The sequence below is a fragment of the Petaurus breviceps genome, unplaced genomic scaffold (assembly GCF_028583685.1).
Source record: "Petaurus breviceps papuanus isolate PSGF00001 unplaced genomic scaffold, PetGlider_PUasm1.0 151, whole genome shotgun sequence".
NCBI classification, from domain to species: Eukaryota; Metazoa; Chordata; class Mammalia; order Diprotodontia; family Petauridae; genus Petaurus; species Petaurus breviceps.
The window spans coordinates 28506390-28528905 of NW_027185712.1; the positions used below are offsets into that span (position 1 = coordinate 28506390).

The following is a 22516-nucleotide window of genomic DNA, read 5'->3' on the forward strand; positions in this document are numbered from 1 at the left end:
GAACAGGGACAGTTACCCGGTTCTTAAGCCCCCAGAAATCCCTGGGAAGTGGTTCTCTGACAATTAGCTATTTGAACTTCTTGATATTTGCACACTTAGGGTTAACTTTAAAAGTAAAATTCACCAACTTAACAATTTTCCTTAAGGGTGGGTGACTCTATATATGGTTTTCTTCCTTTTAACCAATCAAGACCAGGTCAATATACTTTCTGTTTTATTGCTAGTGTCACCCTCAAAAGTTGCCACAATGGAAAGCAAACCATTTTCCTCCTATAGTTATATCAAGTGGCTATTTAAGGGGAGTGTAAACACTCTCATTGCTATGTCAGGGCATAATTATTGCATTCCCTTATCCTTATAGTGAGTTGGCTCCATATAGCTCATTTGGGCAGAATAGAACCTTTTGTCACTTAAAAGCCCTGCTTTTGCTATATTTCCTTAAATTTTTTAACTGTTTATTATTTATTTTCATAAAATCGGAGAATTTACAGCTACCAGGGACCTTGGCAACTCTCTTGTCAATCAAGTAATTAACCAATCAATACTAAGTGCTCCACACCGGACTAGGGGTTGATGCACTCAAATTCTTGTCTGTCTTCTGTCATTTTTTTTAACATATTGGTCAATTTATTATCTCATCTGTTTCTTCTGATTTTTTTTGTCAGTCTTTTCTATGCCAGTCAAATCTGACTTGGTGTAATGCCAAGAATGACCGCACAGCTTTCCAGAAGAATGCTGCTGTGAACAACTTTTTAAAGTTCTGATTATACAGTACAGTGAACACTCTATTTATTCAATAACAAATCAGAGCAAAATATTCACATTAAACCAAGTTACAGCATTCACAATGTTACAACTTATCACAGACAATCAAACTATAACATTCACAACAACTTATCACAGCAAATGGCCACATAGTTTTCACCACAGTAGTCACACAGTTTTGAACAAAGTATAATCATTTAGTTAATCAATCACTTAGTAACTCTTTCATTCATTCAACTCAATCATTCAATCACCCTTAAGGACACTTGCCTCTTTAAGGGTCACAAAATGCAATAGTCAAAGTTCTCCACTCATGGGGCACACTAAGTTACAGTATCAGGCACTACTTAGCATCTCTTAAAAGGTAGTGTAAAATACAGAGGCCATCCACTCATCAATCACAAATAAGGTGCTATCTTCTCAGTCAGTACACATTATCCAAGTAAAGTCTTCTTTCAGCTTGATTCGGGGTAGTCCCTCAGATTCCCTGGTTCTCCTTCCATGGTCCCAGCTCCGACCTGGATTCACCAAACTTTCACCTGGGTTCAAAGTCAGACAGCTCCCAGTTCCTTGTCCAGCTCTCTGTGCTGTTCCTGTCCCACACTGAAGCTCACAGTGCCCAGTCCACCTTAAATCCTTCACAGTCTCTGTTCCCTGGAAGTCAAGGCTTAGAAAAGCCAAAAACAGGTTCATTCAAAGTACCAGTATGACAGTCATGCTTCTTTAGTCATCAGCAGCTCCCAGGAGGATCTGGTAGCTCCCCAACAGAAGCTCCAGCTGGTTCCCAGAATCAAAATCACTTCTCCTAGGTTCCCAAAATCCAAATCATTCTCTCTAGCCTGGGCCATTCCTCTTCAGCCTCCTCGGTAGCAGCTGCTTCTGCCCCCACGAATTTTATCCCAAGGAGTTCTGACTCTCCCTCTATGGGGCTTTTCCTTATGTATAGAATTGTTCCTCCTTTTTCAGCTCCTTCCTGTTACGTTAATAAAAGGAATTCATAACTTCTGTTTCTTTAACAGAGGTTTAATTTGAACTATGTGCTAAGGACCTCTTAGTTTTCCAATACAAAGGGATCTTTAAATTTCAATACCTTTACATTTGGATAGCTCCACTTGGATCTCCTCCTGTCTAACAACTCCTTCAAAAGGATCTCCTCCTATTTTCTGTTTCCCTGGTTTGCATAAAGTCCACCTACCTGAGGGCAGATAGTTCTTCAGTTGATACTGTGGGAGAAGCTGAAGGACCCAGCAGTAACTTCTCATTCTCTGTTAGTAGCTAAGCACCCCCTAGCTTCAAATTTGGGTTTGGGGAAGTTTCCCCATAGCAATTGCCTATGAAAGTTTAAACTTAAGTCGCTAAGATAGTTTTTGAAAGAATTCTTATATGAGAAAACAAACAAAACCATTTTGCCCAAATTGCTTAAGCACAGAGATTTACAATAATTGAGGTAGTCTCTAGTTGGGTTGGCAGAGTGGTTTGACTCTACAATCCAACACCAGTAATTTTAGGGCCTACAGTTGTAATGGTAATGGGGATTTGAAGATCTTCCCTGACCTTAATAGGCCAAATGTAATCACATGGATCCCATGGTTGGAGGGGAGGAACTTGCTGAAAGGGTAGAACAAGAAGGTAGAGCAGGAAGAAGCCAGAGAGAGAGCCAGAACTTCTGGGAGTAAGCGTGAGTGAGAGAGTGGCATTCTTGCTTAAGGGAGCCTGTTTTGTTTTGAAGGCCTGATAGATGAAAGGCTTGAGAATGTTGGTTTTCACTGCATTTGGTTACTTGTACCAACTTTGCAGTTACTATGATGAATTTGGCTTTCTGGTTTGGGGATTTGGCTTTCTGGTATTTGAAGAAATGCTTTGATTCTGTCATCCATGTTTTGAGCCTGTTACATTTCGTGGTTCACAACTACACCAGCATATTCATAGCTGCTGTGGGTGTTGTGAATATCACATTGGTATTATGACACTGTGAGAAGGTTACTCTGCTTGTATGCCACCAATAGCAAGCTAGATCTGAGCACAAACCCTCAAAGCCACCACTTGGCTGCTTGCATGGTTCTGAATAATTAGAGGAATGTAATACTGGCCCTATTACCTTTTGTCTTTCAGGTCCTTTTTATTGTTCAGTGGTTTAATTAAAGGAAGGAAATGTATCATTGTATCCACTTTTTAAATGACTTTTTCTCTATCTAATCAGACCTTTTTAATAGTCTCACAGAGAATATGCCATTTTTAGTTAAACTATCAGATAATATAAGATGGTAATCTACTTTTATTGTAGGTCATATCATGCCATTCAGACTTTCATCAATTCAATTTGTGAGCAGGTTCATTCTAATGAACTTAGGTTAGTCACTATATGAAAAATTAGCCTCTTTGGAGTCTGAAGGCATGAGCTAAACTTTTGAAGGGGTTGTTAGAAACTGGAGGTAAAACTGGGCATTTATATATAAGCATACATATACAGGTATGTGTATGCACATGTGTGATACATGTATATGCACACATGCGTGTGCATATGTACATACATATATACACATGTATACATATGTAATCTACAATGTGGGTTCCTGAAGTTTAAGAAGAGGGAATTCTTAACTAGAAACTCAAACTGGAGTCCACAATATGGGCACTTTGATGAAATAGGGGCTGTTCGTTATGATAGAGTGATTGAAAAAGAAGAGTCACAGGAGAGAAAAGGAAAAAGAAAAACTATAAGTGGCGGTTGGGAAATGATAACCAGTCGTCATCTTGTCTTTATTAAATTAGGTTTGTAAATAGGTCATCTGGGTTTTTAATATCTTCCAGGTAGAGTGGCTTGTTGGGGTACTGAAAGTCAAATATTTATGGGTGTTAGGTACTCATTTTGAGTCAGTCTCTCTTCTAGTTGTTCCATCAAATTTTTTGAAGCACTGCTCTAGCCATTTCAAAGGATTTGATAAAGGAGCCTGTAAGAAATGCAGGCATCAAATTCTGTTATTGCCCAGGGCACTGAGAAGTACCAAAAGATAGAGTATGAGCCATACAAATTATCTACCAGAGGCCTCCTTTGAAAGACTGGTCATCTGATTTCTTTGAACTTGTTACTTTAAAAAAAATATTCTGAATGGCATCCTTTCTAAAAGATAGAAGGAGAAGAGGAAAGAATAAAGGAGTAAAAACAAAAATGGAAACATAAAAAATTGATTGTTTTTTAAAAAGCTTTATTTAATGTGCCCGGGGCTTTATTCCTACCTTTCCTTGTAGGGTTTGTTTTTTCAACTACTTTTGAGTTCTAACAGTACCTAATAGCCGCAGATGTACAGGCAAGGCTGAATTCTCTGGCCTGAGAACTTTTCTTTTTTCTTTTCATTTCATACATCATTTACATTGTGCTGCAGTGATTATACAATGTCAGTACATAACCGCAGGATGAAGAAAAGATGAAAGGAAAATATGAGCATCTGTGGGCTATGGTGGTAAAGTGGAAGGTGCTGCCATTAAGGCTGAAAAGCATATTGGGTCCTATCCTCAATTTATGTTGTAATAGAGGGAAATAGCCTTAGATTTGGAATTTCCTCTCTTTTGTCTTATATACCCATTTTCCATGGAGACATAGAAAATTTTTATTTGCTTTTGTTCTCAGGCAATTTATTTTCCTTGATTCCAAGTGATTTGACAGAACCTAATCCTAGAGGAAAATTTGTATTCAAAGAAATGTTTTTTTTAACAAAACCAAATGAGGGCAGGCTCTGAGTTGAACAATGAACAATTACATCCAAGACTTTTGTTTAATGAATTTAAATATTTGGACATTTTTAATTCATGTTAGGTTAAATGATGTTACTATTTTCTGTACCACTTCTACATCTACATCCATGATGCTGAAAAAAGTTTAGATTAAGTAATGTGTCCTAAATTCACGGGGTTAAGATGGGTCAAATAAAACTCAGAGTCACCTTTTAAATGTGCATTTTCAACCTACAAATTAGAGAGCAACTTTTTTTTCCAGCCAAAATAAAAACAACTCATATATAGAGGATGACCCTCAAATGACAAAATTATATAGCGTCCACTAACTGATGAATGGTATTTTCATAGGTTTACAGGATCATAGATTAAGAATAAGGAGGGATTATAGAGGTGATGATGCTTTGACACTCTCATAACCCATGTTGCACAACCTCAAGTTCTGAGATGGACTAAGTTCAGTCTTGGAGCTGTATGGTGGGGTTGGAGGTGGGGAGCCAAACTGAACTAAACAGAGTAACTGAAACTTAATCCCTGAGAGACCACTTGGGAATTATAGGGTAAATAAGTCCTTGGGTGGCTATGAGGGAGAGAAATGACAAGAATCTGTATTGTGCTTGAAAGATAACTACATTCAGTTAGAAATTCCTTGAAGGAACTATCTTTTATTGCTTTTCTACTATCCCCTTCTATCATATACAGAAAATGTTCTGTACACAGTAGGAAATCAATAGATTGAGGCTTTTCTCAAAGGATTCAATCCAGTTCAATATATAAAGTATCTGCCATATACTAGGATAACAGGCAAGGCAGTCTATCAATCATGCCACCTACCTACCCATGTATTAGCCTTGTACTAAACCAAACACTCATCTTCTTTTGCTCTTTTAGCTTAGCTGGTAAAACTATGTTGATAACAAAGAGAAGTCACATATTTGTTGCTTTAAAAAGTCAGTTAACAACAATCATGTAACTGAAGAATGAATCTCTCTGAATCTCTAATATAAGTCAGCTAACTCACTAGCTGGCTAATTCAAAGAGCCTTGGCTAACTTGTTTATAAGGACATGGTAGTTGAAGTATTATTTATTGTATGATTGTAGAAACCAGGTAAGAACTTGATTTCAAGGTTTTGGTAGTGTAAACATTCTATTTATATTACATGCGATCAAATGGAGCAAATCTGAGTTTTGTGTTTCTAAGTACATTTCCACTCCTGAGAAGTCATATGTGAAATAATTTGCAATTAGTTGGAGCTGGAGAATATTATGACAGAAGACAGAGAGTGAAGTAAGAAAATGTTTAACTTAGAATTCTCCCTCCTTTATAAGTCTGAGATTGGGTTAGTCCTGCCTCAGGGATGGAAGATATCAGAAACCTGAAAATAATTTGCTATGGATAGATCTGTGGAAGCCCAGAGTGCAAATAACTATCCCAGTAAAAAGAGATTCTCAAAAAAGTGATTTGAGGCATGTTATACCCACTCTAAGTCATGGGAGTTCATAGAGAAAATACAATTCATCTGGTGCACAGTAGGTTTTTATGAAATCTAGCTGCTTGAAGGATGTCAATAGTGAAAAACAGGTGGTAAATTTATAGCGGTCAACATTTTCCCAGGTTCAAAGCTCCAGGATTCAATTGATTAATGTTAAAGTTGGTCAAAACATATAAACAGATCATTTTCAAGAGGAAAAACAAATGGTTAATATCCACTTCAAATATGGATAAATGCATTAATAATAAAATATAATCAAACTAAAGTAATTTGAGGTACTATCTCTTATTCATCAAACTAGAAAATATAATTTACAACAATGAAACAACATTGGCAGAGTGCCAGAGGAAAAGGTACACTCATTCATTGATGGTAGAATTGTAAATTCATAAAAAAGATCTTTTTGACAAGAAATTCGACAGCACATAGACAAGGTTTTAAAATAATCCTATCATTTAGCCCAATAATTCAATTACTGGGAATATACCCTGAGAATGCTACCCCAAACCAAGAATAAAAGAGCTATCTATTCACAATCTTTAATTGTGATTTGAGAACACAAGAAGTAACTTCTATGTGCAAAATCAGGTAAATTGTTGAATAAATTGTGGTATTTTTGTGTAATGGAATGCCATATGCAATTAAAATAAGGTTGGCCAGATAATAGCAAGTGAAGTGAACAAGAATGTCTCATGATCAGAGATGTTTTCAAGGAAATGTAAGATCCAAAAAAGAAGATGGGTAGGTCACAGGGAAAAGGTAAAGGAAGACAGGTGGCTTCAGTGCTGAATAACTAGATATGACATCAGAAAGAATTGAGGAAGGGGTCCAACACAACAGAAAGCCTCATTGTTGCAAATTATAAGAGGTCATGGATAAAAGTTGCACAAGATGGAGAGGCATGCATGTGTTGGAAGATTGGAATTCCCTCATGGAAAGAAATTTTCAAATTGATCAAATTAAAGATCCATCTGAGTTCATGTTGAAATATCAACATATATGTGTGTATATAAACACAAATATGTATGAAAGTTATAATACATATTTATATGTAGGCATACATATATCTTTTATAACATTTTCATCTCTTCTCTCTCTAATGTCTTCATTGATGGCTGTCAATTCTCACAGATTCAGTTATAGTCTCCATGCATATTACCCCCAAATTTCTGCCCTAAGCCCTGACAATTCCCTTGAATTCCATTTCCTTCTCTTCTGTATGTCCCACTGACACTGCAAATCCACTTGCACAACTCCATCCCTGCACCCCTCAGCCAAACCTGCCCATCTTCCTAAGTATCCTCTTTTTATTGACCGTGTCATCATTTCCCAGACTCAAAATCTTTTGTTTGTCCTCATCCCTCACATACAATCAGTTGTCCAAGTTAGGTGACATAGGAGATAGAGTTCTGGGTCTGGAGTCAAAAAGACCTTAGTTCAAATCCAGCTTCAGTCATTTATTAGCTTTGTGACCTTGGGCAAGTCACTTAACTTCTATCTCAATTTCCTCATTGTAAAATGAGGATAATAATAGCACCTACCTCACTAGGGTTTGTGAGTATCAAATGAGATATGTTTGTAGAGTGCTCAGCTTAGTGTCTGGCACAGATTAGGTGCTATATTTATTCTTTCCTGTTGTGGCAGATAAAAGATGAAATGAGTGAAAAAACAAAATATGATAAAAAAATAAAAAAAACAAAATATGATAAAAAAAACAAAACAGATAAGACATCTTCTGGGCATATCAATTTATTAAGCAATTCATACTAATTGCCCAACAAATTAGAACAGACCTCTTTAGCTTAGGGCTGGACTCCCAAAACAAGGGGAGACAGACTTTCACACATTAAAAACAATTAATCAAATAGGGCCAATTAATTAGAAGGAAAATACATTAGGTATTCTGCTTTTTAATTGGAGTAAAAATTAGGGATTTTCAAAATTGGAAGAGGGAGAGCAAACTGGTGCAATTTCCTGAATTCTGAAAAGAAAGTGCCCCACTACTGGAAGTGTCTGCAAACAATCAAATGAGTATGGAAAAAGTAACTGATTGATCAGAAGGGGCCAGTTTTCAGATAAGACATATGAGATATGAGATATATAATTGTGAGAAAACTCATTGCATCAGTCTTTGGATCTGACTGAATTTCTAGTCAGCATAACCTAGGTCCTTACTTAAAGGTATCTAAGCAGCAGAAAGATGTAGTCCAGTTTCCCAGCCACGCATGGCTAGGTTCAAACAAGGAAATGGTTTTCTCTCAGTTCCCACAATTGAATAAAGTTTTCTCAGAAGATCAGATTTAGACAAGACCCATAAACCATAGATAGCTCCATTGAGTCACAAGATGGAGTCAGTGTGGTTCACTCAATTTCACTCAATTCCAACAATTGATCACTTGATGTACTAATGCCCTCAATTCCCTCACTATCTAATAGAGGCAGCTAGGTGGCCCATTAGATTGACTGTTGACACTGGAGTCAGGAAGACTTGAGTTCAATTCCAACCTTAGATACATCCTAACTCTATGACCCTGGGTAACATTTTTCTGCATCTGTAAAATGAGTATAAGAATGGCACCTACTTTTCAAGGTTATTGTAAGGATTAAATGAGGTAATATTTATAAAGTGTGAACCTTAAAGAATTATATAAAAACTAGCTTTTATTTTTATTATTTATTATTATTATTGTTACTCTTGGCATTATCCCCTTGACCCAAGTTCAGATACTCATATTTATTTTCTTTGTATTACTTTCATAGCTTATTATCTCATACCCCAGTCTCCAAAATCTAACCCTTTTAATCTAATCTTCAAAAGTACTGCCAAAATAATCTTCCTAATGCAGATGACTGATTAAATTACTTCCTGATTAAAAACAACTATTACTGGGTCCCTCTGGCTACAGGATAAAATACATCTTTAGCCTATTATTTAAGACCTTCTATAACCTGGTTTACCTATATTTCCAACCTTTTAGAAAAAAATCATTCAACTTCACACACAATTCTAGCCATATTGGACATCAATCCTTCCTTAGTCTTTTCCTGTCCCTTTGTATGACCAAAGCAATATTCATAGCACCAATGGTGACTATGAATATGCCAGCATAGTCCTGAATCACAAAAATTAACAAACTCTCCATATAGAAGACAGAAGCAAAACATTTATTCAGGCACTAGAAAGCTGAATCCCTAAAAGTCAAATCCCAGTGTCAGAAAACTGAAGCCATCATAGCAACAAAGAAGTTAATATACCTTTTCACTGTGGGAAGCAACACCGTCTCAAAGGCTTCCCCTTGCTTGGGCCTTCCCACAAAGGAAGACTCATGATCCCAGCTGTCTGCTTGCCTGCATCCTCTCTTCCCTCTGTTCTAACTGCTCTGACGCCCAGCTCCCTATGGGCTCTGCTCCACCCTTCATGTTCTACCTATTCAGCAAGCTCCTCCCACCACAGGCCCCATGTGATTACATTCAGCCTATTAAGGGACAGTGAAGATCTTCAAATTCCCATTACTATTACATTCCATTGTCCTCTTTTGTATAGTCATGTATGCCATCAGCTCACGCTACAATATGTGGTTTCTCCATCTCCATTTGTTGAAGTCCTACCCTTCCCTGAGATTTCAACTTAGCTGTCACCCTCTCCCTGAAACCTTTTCTTATCTCCCAAGGAATCAGTGATCTCTTCTTCTATGAATCATTCATTCATTAATTTATTAAACATTTATTAAGTACCAAATATGTGTCAGGTAGTATGTTTAGCACAAGGGAATTCACATGTCAGGTTTGTCTTCAGTATTTACTTATACATGTCTTACTTCTACCCCTCAGTAGACTGAAAGCACTTTGAGGGCAGGGACTCTCATTTTTTTACTCATTTTCTTTGTATTTCCCTTAGTACTTAGCTCATTTATGACTTATCTGTGCAATAAGTACTTAATAAACTAAATTTATTCAATTTGATTGTATGCTGAGAACCTGGCATTGGCTGCAGGCAGGGTGGGGGAAATGAGGGTGGTATGAGAGACTTCTTTTTCAAAAATATAAAACTAATAAATTGCTGTCTGGAATTACATTTTGAACATCTATTTAATCCACACAACCAATATAGTCATTATTTAAGATGAATAATCAAAGCAGTAAAGAACCCACTGCTATACTACAGAAAGGAAATGAAGCCTCTGGGAGGAAATTCAAGATATTACAATAGGTGTAAATGTATCAGCATTTTGTCCAGGGAAATCTAATGCAAATCGATAAATGACTTGAGCAGGTCTTTAGATTGCACTGACCTTGTTTTACTGCTCAATATACAAGGCCCTCATATTGACCCAAATTCTTCTGTCAACATATAAATATCATTCACTAACTTGAGATGGAGGCATTGCTTTTATTTTAATCACATAAGCTATCTAACTTCTGCTGGGCCAATCACCATCATTATGCTTATATACAAGAATCTAGTGTAAAGGATTTTGGACACCTGGATTTTGTGTCCAGCTACATTGTTGATCATCACTTTTTTTTAAGGCTATATGTGTTAAAATGATGTAAATAGTTATCTACGTAATACAGAAATTCACAGAAAAGAGAATATATTAAAAATCACTTTCTTATCCTGAAAGCACTAAATAAATGCAAGTTGTTATCAAACAAAAGGTGGTGAGGTAGATTGCCTAAGATATTGAACTTAGACTCAGGTAATGTGGGTTCAAATTCCTACATTTTTTTTAGTTGATTGAGTATTGACACATTATTTGTCCTTTCAGAACCTCAGTTTAGTCAACTGTGAAATGGGGTTAATAACATTCCTATATTATAGGATTGTTGTGGTGAAAGAGTTTTAGAAATTGTTTATGCACCATTTTATTCTTACTGTGAATTCCTACCTACCACCACTACCCCATTAAAATGTTCTAAATTATTTTTCTTGTATAGATAGTCATCAGTTTAAACTGGAAAGTCTTGCAGTCTACCAACAGTTTATGTGGTTGTATCTAAATAGCTTCAGTGTATTTTTCACTGATAAAGTATATAAATTATTTTCAAAAGGAAATAAATGCTTTCATAATTGTAACTAAAGCCAGTTCAGCTTTTTCCTGCTTGCTCAAATATAAGCTAAAAAAAAACATAAAATAATTAACTCTCACAAGTATCTAAATACATGAAGCAAAAGTATTTTTCTACCCTCATTCTTTTTATTTTGCAGATAGTTGCTTCAATGCTTTATTTTGTGTGAATATGTCAGGCAGATAACAGTGCTCAGAATCACTAGTTCTTTACGAGGAAAATTCCCTTGGTAGGAAATGTTCCAGATCACTGAACAAAAAAAAAATGAAGAACTATTTGAATATGGAAAAAAAAGAATGATTGTCATTTTTTTTCTTTGGGTATATCACTGATTCTCTTCAATTGTGTGACATTTCTATCAAAAATATAGATTTAGAGATATAAAAGCATCCCCATAGAAGAGGGTTAATTCCCACCATAAATGGTATCTATATTTCAGGCAGCTACTATCAGGAAAATGGTGGTTCTTTTTTGAGGCAATGGGTCCCAGTGAGGATTTCTTTCTGATATAAATAGCTAAGACTAGGAGGTATAGAATAATTTCTCTACCTCCCTGTCCTTTTTCTCTAAAAATACAATTATTTATTAAGAAAACACTACATGTTGAGTGACTTCTATTTTCAATATAAAATTTAAGTACAGATCAATTTGGGGCTAGGAGTAAAAGAAAAACAAACTCCAAAGTACAATTTAGATGATCTTGTTACTACATAGTTATTATAAGCTTTACAAATCATGGACCTTTTTTAAATTTCTGTAACTGCCCTTGTCTGGCTCCAAACCCCATCTGTCCTTTACTATTTCCAGCTACTAAGGAAAATGAAGCATTCAGTGCTTTCTTCTATTTTTTTTCTCCCAATTACATGTTAGAATTTTCAATATTCACTTAAAAAATTTTAGTCCTAAATTCTTTTCCTCACTTTGCTCTCATTGAGAAGGCAAGCAATTTGATATAGGTACACATGTGCAGTCATGAAAACTAGTCATGTTGTGAAAGAAAATACAGAAAAAAACACCAAGAAGAATAAATAATTTTTAAAGTATACTTCAATCTGCCTTCAAACTCCATCAGTTCTTTTTCTGGAGGTGGATAGCAGTTGTCATCATGAATCTTTTGGAATTGTTTTAGATCATTATATATATATAAAGAGAGAGAGAGAGAGAGCAGCTATATAATTCACAGTTGACTATATTACAATATTGCTGTTATTGTATACAATGTTCTCCTGCTTCTGCTCACTTCACTTTGCACCAGTTCATCTATATCTTTTCAGGTTTTTCTGAAAGCATCCTGCTCATCATTTCTTATACCACAATAGTATTCCAGCCAAATCATATACCACAATTAGTTCAGCCATTCCCCAATCAGTGGGTAACCCCTCAGTTTCCAATTCTTTGCTATCACAAAAAGAGCTGCTATAAATATTTTTGTATGGATAGATCCTTTTCCTTTAAAAAAATTCTTTTGGGGGTGGAGCCAAGATAGAGGGGAAAAGCAGGAACTTGCTTGAGCTCATCCCCCAATCTCCTCTAATACCCATAAAAAACTTACTCTAAACAAATTTTAAAGCTACAGAACCCACAAAATGACAGAGTGAAATGCATCTCCAGTTGAAGAGAGCCTTGAATGCCAAAAGGAAGGGTCTGTCACACCCAATTGGGAGTGGAGCACAGTCCTGTATGGGCTAAGCTGGCACAGACCAGCGGCACAGACCAGGCTGGAGCAGACATTAGGGCACTGAATCACTGGCAGGTGTGTTGGTTTCCACACTTCTCAACTCATAAATGCCAAAGAGAAAGTCAAAAGTCAATGGGGAAACCCTGTTGGACCTGGGTGAGAGAATAGTGTGGTCCAGCCCTGGAGTGGCAGAGGTGACAGTGATTGTGGCAGCAGCAACAACAGCAGTAGCAGTGACTGCTTCCAGAGTTCCACATCCACAGATGGTGGGGGGACCAAGTGACTATTCAGAGGGCAATTGCAGGAATCTCTTTGCTGAAACTAAGGCAGGATTCCCTTGCTTTTCCCTGCTTGGATCTGGGTGGCAAACTTGGGTGGCAGTTCTGGGGTGAGGAGGAGTACTGGCAATACAGAACTTGTGGTAGCTGTGGAGAGGGAGTCCTCCCCACAGTTCTGTGGCAGGTGCCTAGAAGTAGCTCTGACAACAGCTGTGCAAAACCCCAGAAATTTGGGACACAGTATTCTCCACTCTGGAAACAGAGTTCTACCATGGCAAACAACTCAAAAGTCAAGTAACTGGTTGGGAAAATGAGCAAATAGAGAAAAAGAAATCAGACTTATAGAATCTTTCTTTGGTGACAAAGATCAAAACATAGAACCAGAAGAAGAAAACAAAGTCAAAACTCCCACATCAAAAGTCTCCAAAAAAATATAAATTGAGGAACTCAACATGGAGGAACTCAAAAAGAATTTTGAAAATCAAGTAAGAGAAGCAGAGGAAAAATTGGGAATAGAAATGAGAGTGATTCAAGAAAATAATGAAAAATGAGTCAACAGCTGGGTAAAGGAAAGCCAAAGAAAATAATACCTTAAAAATAGACTAAATCAAATGGCAAAAGAGGTTCAAAAAGTCAGTGGGGAGAAGAATGCCTTAAAAAGCAGATTTGGCCAATTGGAAAAGGAAGTCCAAAACCTCACTGAAGAAAGTAATTCCTTCGAAATTAGATTGGAGCAAATGGAAGCCATGCCTTTATGAGAAATCAAGATATTAAAACAGAGATCCAAAATAATGAAAAAAAAAATAGAAGACAATGTAAAATATCTCATTGGAAAAAACAACTGAGATGGAAAGTAGATCCAGGAGAGACAATTTAAAAATTATTGGACTGCCTGAAAGCCATGATAAAAAAAAGAGCCTAGACATAATCTTTCAAGAAATTATCAAGGAAGACTCTCCTGATATATTCTAGAAGCAGACAGTAAAATAGAAATTGAAAGAATCCACCAATTGCCTCTTAAAAAAGATCTCAAAAAGAAAACTCCTAGGAATATTATAGCCAAATTCCAGAGTTCTCAGGTCAAGGAGAAAATATTACAAACAGTAAGGAAGAAACAATTTGAGCATTGTGGAAGCATAATCAGGATAACACAATATCTTGCAGCTTCTACATTAAGGGGTCAAAGGGCTTGGAATATGATATTCTATAGGTCAAAGGAGCTATGATTAAAACCAAGAATCACCTATCCAGCAAAACTGAGTATAATACTTCAGGGGAAAACATGGATATTCCATGAAATAGAGGACTTTCAAGCATTCTTGATGAAAAGACCAGAGTTGAACAGAAAATCTGACTTTCAAATACAAGAAGCAAGAGAATCATGAAAAGGTAAAACAGGAAGGAGAAATCATAAGGAACTTATTAAACTTGAACTGTTTACATTCCTCCTTGGAAAGATGATATTTGTAACTCATGAGGCTTTTCTTAGTGTTAGGATAGTTGAAGGGAATATACATATATATGTATGTATATGTGTGCATGTGTATACATAGACAGATGGCACAGGGTGATTTAAATATAAAGGAATGATATCTAAAAAACAAAATTAAGAGGTGATAGAGGAATATATTGCGAGAAAGAGAGAGGGAAAGATAGAATAAATTATCTCACATAAAAGAAGCAAGAGAAAGGTATTACAATGGAGGTGAAGAGCAGGGAGATGAAAGGGAATGAGTCAACCTTACTCTCATTGGGTTGGCTTAAGGAAGGAATAACATACACATTCGATTAGGTATCTTACCCTACAGGAAAGTAGAGGGGAAGGGCACAAGAGATGGGAATGACAGAAAAGAGGGCAGACTGGGGGAGGGAGCAGTCAGAAGCAAAAACTTTTGAAAAGGGACAAAGTCAATGGAGAAAATAGAGTAAATGGGGAGCAGGATAGGATGGAGGAAAATATAGCTGGTCTTTCACCGTATGACTACTATGGAAATGTTTTGCATAACTACACATGTATGATCTATATTGAATTGCTTGTCCCCTCAATGGGGGTGGGTGAGGAGGGAAAAAGGGAGAGAATATGAAACTCAACGTTTTAAAAACAAATGTCCAAAATTGTTTTCACATGTAACTGGGAAATAAGATACACAGACAATGGGAAATAGGAATCCCTCTTGCCCTACAAAAAAGTAAGAGAGAAGGGGGCAAGAGAGGAAGTGGATAGGGTTAGATAGAAGAGAGAGCAGACTGGGGGAAGGGGTAATCAGTATGCTTGCTATCTTGGGGTGGGGGGTAGGGGAGATGTGGTGAGAAAATTTGGAACTCAAATTCTTATAGAAATGAATGTTGAAAACTAAAAATAAATAAAGGAAAAAAAATCTTTTTGGAATACAGACCAAATAGTGGTATTGCTGGGTTAAAGGATACACATAATTTTATAGTCCTTTAGTCATAGTTTCAAATAGTTCTCCAAAATGGTTGGAACAGTTAGCAACTCCACCAACAGTGCTTTAATGTACCTATTTTCCTACATCCACTCCAACATTTGTCATTTTCCTTTCTGTCTTATTATCTTATCTGATACATGAGAGGTGGTATCTCAGTTGTTTTAATTTGTGTTTCTCTAATCAGTCGTGATTTAGAGCACTTTCTCATATGTTTATAGATAGCTTTGATTTATTTATCTGAAAACTTCCTGTTCATGTCCTTTGACCATGTGTCAATTGGAGGAAATGGCTTATATTCTTGCAAATTTGAGTATGCAATATGACTAATGTGAAAATGTATTTAATAGGAATGTATGTGTAGAGTCCATATCAGATTGCAAGCCGTCTTGGGGAGGAAGAGAAGAGGGAGGGGGAAAACTTAAAACTTATAGAAATGAACATTGAAAACTAAAAATAAATTATTTAATAAATTGGGGGGGGGAAGCACCATTTTCCCATGTAAGAATGTAAACAGTTTAACCTTACTGAACCCCTCATGGTTTCTTTTTCCTGTTTACCTTTTTATACTTGAGTATTCTATTTGAAGACAACTTTTCTATTTAGCTCATGTTTTTGTCAGAATTTCTTGAAAGTTCCCTATTTGATTAAATATGCATTTTTCCTCCAAAAGATTATGCTCAGTTTTGCTGGGTAGTTGATTCTTTGTTGTAATCCTAGCTCTTTTGCCATCTGGAATATCATATTTCAAATCCTCTGATCATGCAATGTAGTAGCTGCTAAATTTTGTGTAATTCTGACTGTTCCCATGATATTTGAATTGTTTCTTTTTGACTACTTGCAATATTTTCTCCTTATACTAAAAGTTCTTGATTTTGGCTACAATATTACTAGGAGCTTTCACTTAGATATGTCTTCAGGAAGTGATCAGTGTCATGATCTTCCCTGTCACCACAATAAATTTCTATAGCCATGTGCTTTTCCTTGCCCCATTTCTCAGGCCTATTTCTTGATTTTTCACTTTATGTTAAAGTTGGGCTCTGCTATCAGACTTGAGGGAGCAATGTTCAAAACTTTTGTGTTTCATGCTGCTGTTTTCAGAGCTAGTCTGGGGAGCCTGTAAGTTTTTGGTTTTTCCAAGGTGGTACAGTCTTTGGAGAGTTGTGGTCACTGCGCTGCTGACCTGTGCTCTGGTCTGTGAGCCACAATAAGCACTCTTTTCCACTCTGAAACTGGGACCAGGTTTCCAGGTACTATTGGTGTTCCCCCTCGCCCTGGGACTGCGACCCGGAAGCACATGGAGGCAGTGCAACAGAATCCTGTTTGCAGTGACAGCAAAAGGTCCCTATAATCTTGTTCTGATCAGTTACACTCCTTTCTCGCTGTTGGAGTTTCGGAAACCACCACAATTAATGCCAGTTCAATCACCCCAAAGCCTAATGCTGTCTCCACTTAGTGAGGTCTCTGATGGCATGGCCTGCACTCCACTCTCACTTCATAAGAAAGACATTTTCTACTGACCTTCGAAATTATCTTGGGCTGGCAAATTGTTTCTCCCCATTTTTTATTGTTTTGTTACTCCAGAATCTCTTCTGGGGCCCTATTTTAACATTTTTTTTTAGTGGGGAATTTGGGAGAGCTCAGGAAAATCACTGCCTTTATTCTACCATATTGAATGCACTTCATTAATTGCTTTCTTAAATACCTTCTTATTATATTATAAGAACACAAGTGTTTTTATTTTTATTTACTTATTTTTGCCATAGATGTTTTGTTTTTTCTATTAGATCTTGCTATATATGGAATCTCTATACTGCCCAGCTTTGCATTGCAGTTCTCAAATGGATGCATCCCATGTCTAGGAGGCTACCTTTCATTCCAAATTCACTGACTCAAGCAGATTTATCCTACTTTGTTAATATTTCCTCCACTTACAATCTGGACTCTTAAATGGGTCAGGTCCTTTTCTTTTAAATATATTTAAATTATCAAGCAAAAATACCACTACTAGGTCTGTATCCCAAAGATATCAAAGAAAAAGAAAAGGACCTATATATACAAAAATATTAATAGCAACTCTTTTTGTGGTGGCAAAAATCAGAATAAGTTGTGGTGCATGATTGGGATGGAACACTATTGTGCTATAAGAAATGATGAGCAGGATGCTTTCAGAAATCCTGGGAAGACTCATGTTAATATATACAGAGTGAAGTGAGGAGAACCAAAAGAACATTGTACATAGTAAAAGCAATATTGTATAATGTTCAGCTGGGAATGACTTACTTACAATACAAGCATCCAGGATAATTCTGAAGGAATTATAATTTAAAAAAATGCTATTCCCCTCCAAAGAGTGAACTAATGATGTCTAACATCCAACTGAAGCATAATATTTTTTTCACTTTATTTTTCTTGCTTTTTTTGCAACATGGATAATATGAAATATTACATTTATTAATATTTATTTTATTACCTTCTTAATGGGTAGGGAAGGGGAGAGAGGGAAAGAATTCAGAATACATTTTTTAAAAGAATGTTGTGGGGGCAGCTAGGTGGTGCAGTGAATAGAGCACAGACCCTGGAGTCAGGAGGACCTGAGTTCAAATCAGTCCTCAGACCCTTGACATGTACTAGCTGTATGACCTTGGGCAAGTCATTTAACCCCAACTGCCCTGCCTTCCCCCTGCAAAAAAGCCTAAAAGAAACAAATAAAAAAGAATGTTAAAATAAATAAATAAGAAATTTATGTTAAAGTTTATTTAGCCAAGAATAATATATACTGAACAGGATCATTAAGGATTTTTTTTAAGAATAGAAAGATATAAATTCTTTGAAGAATTTTTACTATGGGTAGTTATCATTTCTACCTTCACAACATTTTTCCTATACTTCTCTTCTCTACCCATTTAGGCATCACCCTAGTTCAGGCCCTCCTCACCCTTCACTAGACTATTTCAACAGCCTTTTGTTCTCTCCCCACCCGCAAACATCTCTCTACTGCAATCCATCCTCCACTCAGCTGTCAAAGTGATTCTTCTAAAGCTTATACCTCGCCATGTCATACACTTGTTGAATGACTTCCTTATTACCTTTAGGATAAAATATAAACTCCTTCCTTTGACATTTAATTCTTTCATGATTTGGTCCCTTCTTACCTTCCCAATCTACTTATACTTTATTCTTCCCCACATATTACTTTATGATCCAGCTACATCCTCAACAATGTATTCTATCTCCTATCAGCATGATTCTATATGAACTGTCCCCACACTTGGAATGTACTGTCTTCTTAACTCCACTATTTAATTTCCTTGGTTTCCTTCAAGGCTCAAATTATACCCTACTTTCTGCTGGAGATCTTTTCCCAGCAGAAGTAAGTTCTTCCCCCATTCAGATCAAGTTTTATCTACTCCCTGTATTATATGTGTGTATGTCTACATACACACATATGTGATATGCATTTGTATACACATACCTAGTTATTTACACATTACCTCTCCTATTAGAATATAAGCTCCTTGAGAATAAAGGCTTTTTTTTAACTTGTTGTTTGTTTGCTTCCTCAGTGCGTAGCACAGTGATAGACACATAGTGCTTAATAAATGCTCATTGTCTAACTGATAAACTGTCACCTATACTGTCTGACACAAATGTACTTATTTTGTTTGTTTGGTTGTTTTACTTTACTTACAAGGGAAGAGATACTATTGGGAGTCATAGGGTAGGTCATTAGGGATTGACAATAATATAATTAAGAAAAAATGTACCAATAAAATATTTATTCAAAAAATAAAAACTTCTTGACCCTTGTTATTCTTTACTTAGTCTAATGCTTTCTACCTGGAGTCCTGCTTCCAGTCTCGTCATCACATATGTTAAGAGCAGGTAATTTCTTAATTTCAGTGTAATCCAACTTCCTAGGCTTTTAAGGTGTAAGCCAGCTTCCTATTCTCCCTAACTTGACAGCATTGCTATAATGGTGTCAAATTTTAGAAATGAAGTCTAAATCATCACAGAGTTAAGAAATTTGGTGACATCTCTTTAAACTTGGCCTTGCAGTCTTTTTGGAAGAGGAAGTTGGTAGATTGATTCCTATTGGAATACATGGACATTAGAACAGCAAGCAGGGTCCAGTAATGCATTCCTTCCCTATGTCCATTACTGCCCCAATTTCTTCTTTCTAGATATTGGTGGCTCATTTCAGAACAGAATGATTAGTCTTGTAGGGTGCTAGAGAGAGTGCTGAGAGTGATGGCCCATGATATAATGCATACACTAGTCTGTAACTTCAGTTCCCCATTGCCATTCCTCATGTAAAAGCAGTTTTCTCTTAACTCCACAACTCTATCTCTTCTTCATTTCATGACAGGAGGAGTTAAGTTGAGGAGAAACGAATTATGCATCTTCAAATGGTATTATGAGCTACCCCTAAGTGGTTGCAATTGAGTCCTCTCTAACATTCATGTCACAAGCAGCTAGGTTAAGCTTAGGCCTGGTGGATGCTGAGGTTTGAGGGACAACAGGGACTGCATTACCATTACTGTCTTCATCAGAAAGAGGTGCCAATGAAAGAGAGTGTAAAGGTGTAAAGGTGGGGAACAGAAAGTCACATGGCCCTCCAGCTTCTGTCAACCAGCAATGGAGAAGATGAGACTCCCCAGTAGAGGAGGTAGCAGCAGGACCTTGGGCTCTACCAAGTAACGTCAGTAAAAAAGGATTGGAAAGAAGTTCACCCCACAGACCCTCCCTCTGGACAGGCTCCTGCTCACACCTTACAACCAGGATGGCAATTTCATCATCTACCTTATGGAAGAAAGGATAGCTTGGGCACCTGAAGGCAAAGACAGGTTTGCCATTAGTCACATATATGTTACGACTAAATGCTAGAAAATTAGTTTGGAGAGAAAAACTAAAATCTAGCTTCAGCCAGTCCTACATGCAGGAGACACAACCAGCTTCCATGTTTCCAATAAAAGCATTATTATAAAAGAGTGAGATTCTATGAAAGACTTTCTTCAGCAGTAGCTATGCAAATTCAAGAGGAAAGCCAATAAAAAATATTAGGAGAGAAACAACAGAATTTTGTAAGAAGATCCTGTTTTGTTTCAACTTTATAAAGACCTGGTGGTGAGTCAGGTGATCAGTGCTGAGGAATTCTGGGTCAATTGTTTAATCATGGATGCTGTGAATAGCCCTGCAGCATTCAACCACAAGCAGAATGTGGGCATTTCTGTAGCACTTTTTCCTAATGTCACCCCCCGTCCCAGAGATGACTATAATGTAACTTCTGATATCATTGAGTTTATAATCAGGATCCACTCATCAGCAAAAATGAAATCTGCAGAAAACATACCACCTCACACAACAGAAAAAAAGAGTCCTAGACATTTTTTTCAGTCCCTTATTTTCATAAAAATCAGCTTAACACAGGGTCAAAAGATCTCTTTGTAGAATGTACCAAAATGGATGAAAAGGGTTTAAAAACAATTATATCACTAGGAGTGAAAAATCGCACTACTAGATTTTATAACACTGGAGGATAAATCACTAGATGAAGACTATGGGGTTTCCTCTGTGCCATCTACTTAGAACTCTCCAAAATGCAAAAAGGAGATTAGCAATGCCATGAACATCAAGATTTAACCATAATAGTGCCATGGTCCCGGCAACAGGTCTCAGGAAACAAGAAGTGCAAAATTATAATAATAGTGAGAACAACAGCACAGATGGAAACTCTCAGGATTCAGATCTCTTTAAGCCACCACTCAAAAGGGTAAAGTTACAGGAATCCATTGACTTATGAAGACTTGGAGGCGCGGGGAAGGAGCAGGAGTAAAAAGCACACACACAAAAAAAAAAACAATTGAAACAAGCCTGACAAATAGGTAGGTATTGTCATAGCCCAACTCCAATTCAGTTGCTGCAAAATGTAACAAGTCAGGATGTTATCAATTTCTTTTTAGAGTATAAAGCAAGAAAGCCCAAACTAACTCAGGTTCTTCAAATTAGTGCTTCAAGTAGTACCGTCACAGTCCCATGCCCTGGAGGAACACTTATTCAGGGAAGACCATAGTAAGCCAAAAGCCAGATAGTGCTAAATGATATTCAGTTGAAATGAAACACTTCTATTTGCCTGTGGGGGATCTTCCTAGGCATTTTTGGTCCAGTTGACACACCATTTCTAGAAGAAAAGGTAAGGACAATGAAGAGTAATTTGGAATAATTCTAATCTACTCAGCTCTGTCCATTCCAAAAAAAATGTGAAGACATTATTTAAACATAAATTTGGTAGGCCACAGAGAAGAGATATTGCAGATGGCCTACAATAAACCCCACACATGTCGCTGTATCTACTGAATAAGATGTGAAGAAGCCCAGGGTATTAGATGCTTTGGTCCCTGGAAGTTCTCTACAACAATGGGAACATACCCTGAGCAGCTTGCACATCACCCAGATGATGCTGCCTGTAACCACTGGCCTTGGACTTGGAAACTGATGCTATTGAACCTATACAACCTGGAGTAAAAGGAACTAAGATTAAACTTTAAAACTAGGAGGCAAATTAAGGCAGAACCAAAGAGCTGAATTGTAAATAAATAATACACACACATACCCTTATATGTGTATGTATGTATATATATATATATATATATACACACACACACACATACACACTCATATATGTATATTATATATACATATATTTAAAAGACACTGTTTACTGCAGTTTCTCACAAACTATTTTTGACTTGCATTAAGAGCTGCTTTCAGAAACAATAAGTAACTTTAAAAAGGGTGAACTGTTAAAATCTGAAGTTTCTTTTTTGGTCCAACATTTTTATTTTAAGCATAAGACTCAGAGTAGAAATTAAATGTTTCATTTTTCCTCCACTGGATCCCTTTTCTCCCCTAGATTCTGTTTGTAATTTACTGAAATAAATTTTAAAAGATAGATTTAGATAAAACAGAGAGAAGCTGTCACTATAACCCTCAGGAGGTAGTTGTGGTAAAAGGCATCTCCTACCCTGTGTTTCCTATGGAAAAGAGAAGCAATA

At 36.7% G+C, this 22516-nt stretch overlaps 1 pseudogene; it reads left to right on the forward strand.

Annotated features, from left to right (window-relative positions):
• The first annotated feature begins 20264 nt into the window (after nucleotides 1–20264).
• On the forward strand, nucleotides 20265–21818 carry LOC138153423 (general transcription factor IIH subunit 1 pseudogene; annotated as a pseudogene).
• The last annotated feature ends 698 nt before the right edge of the window (nucleotides 21819–22516 follow it).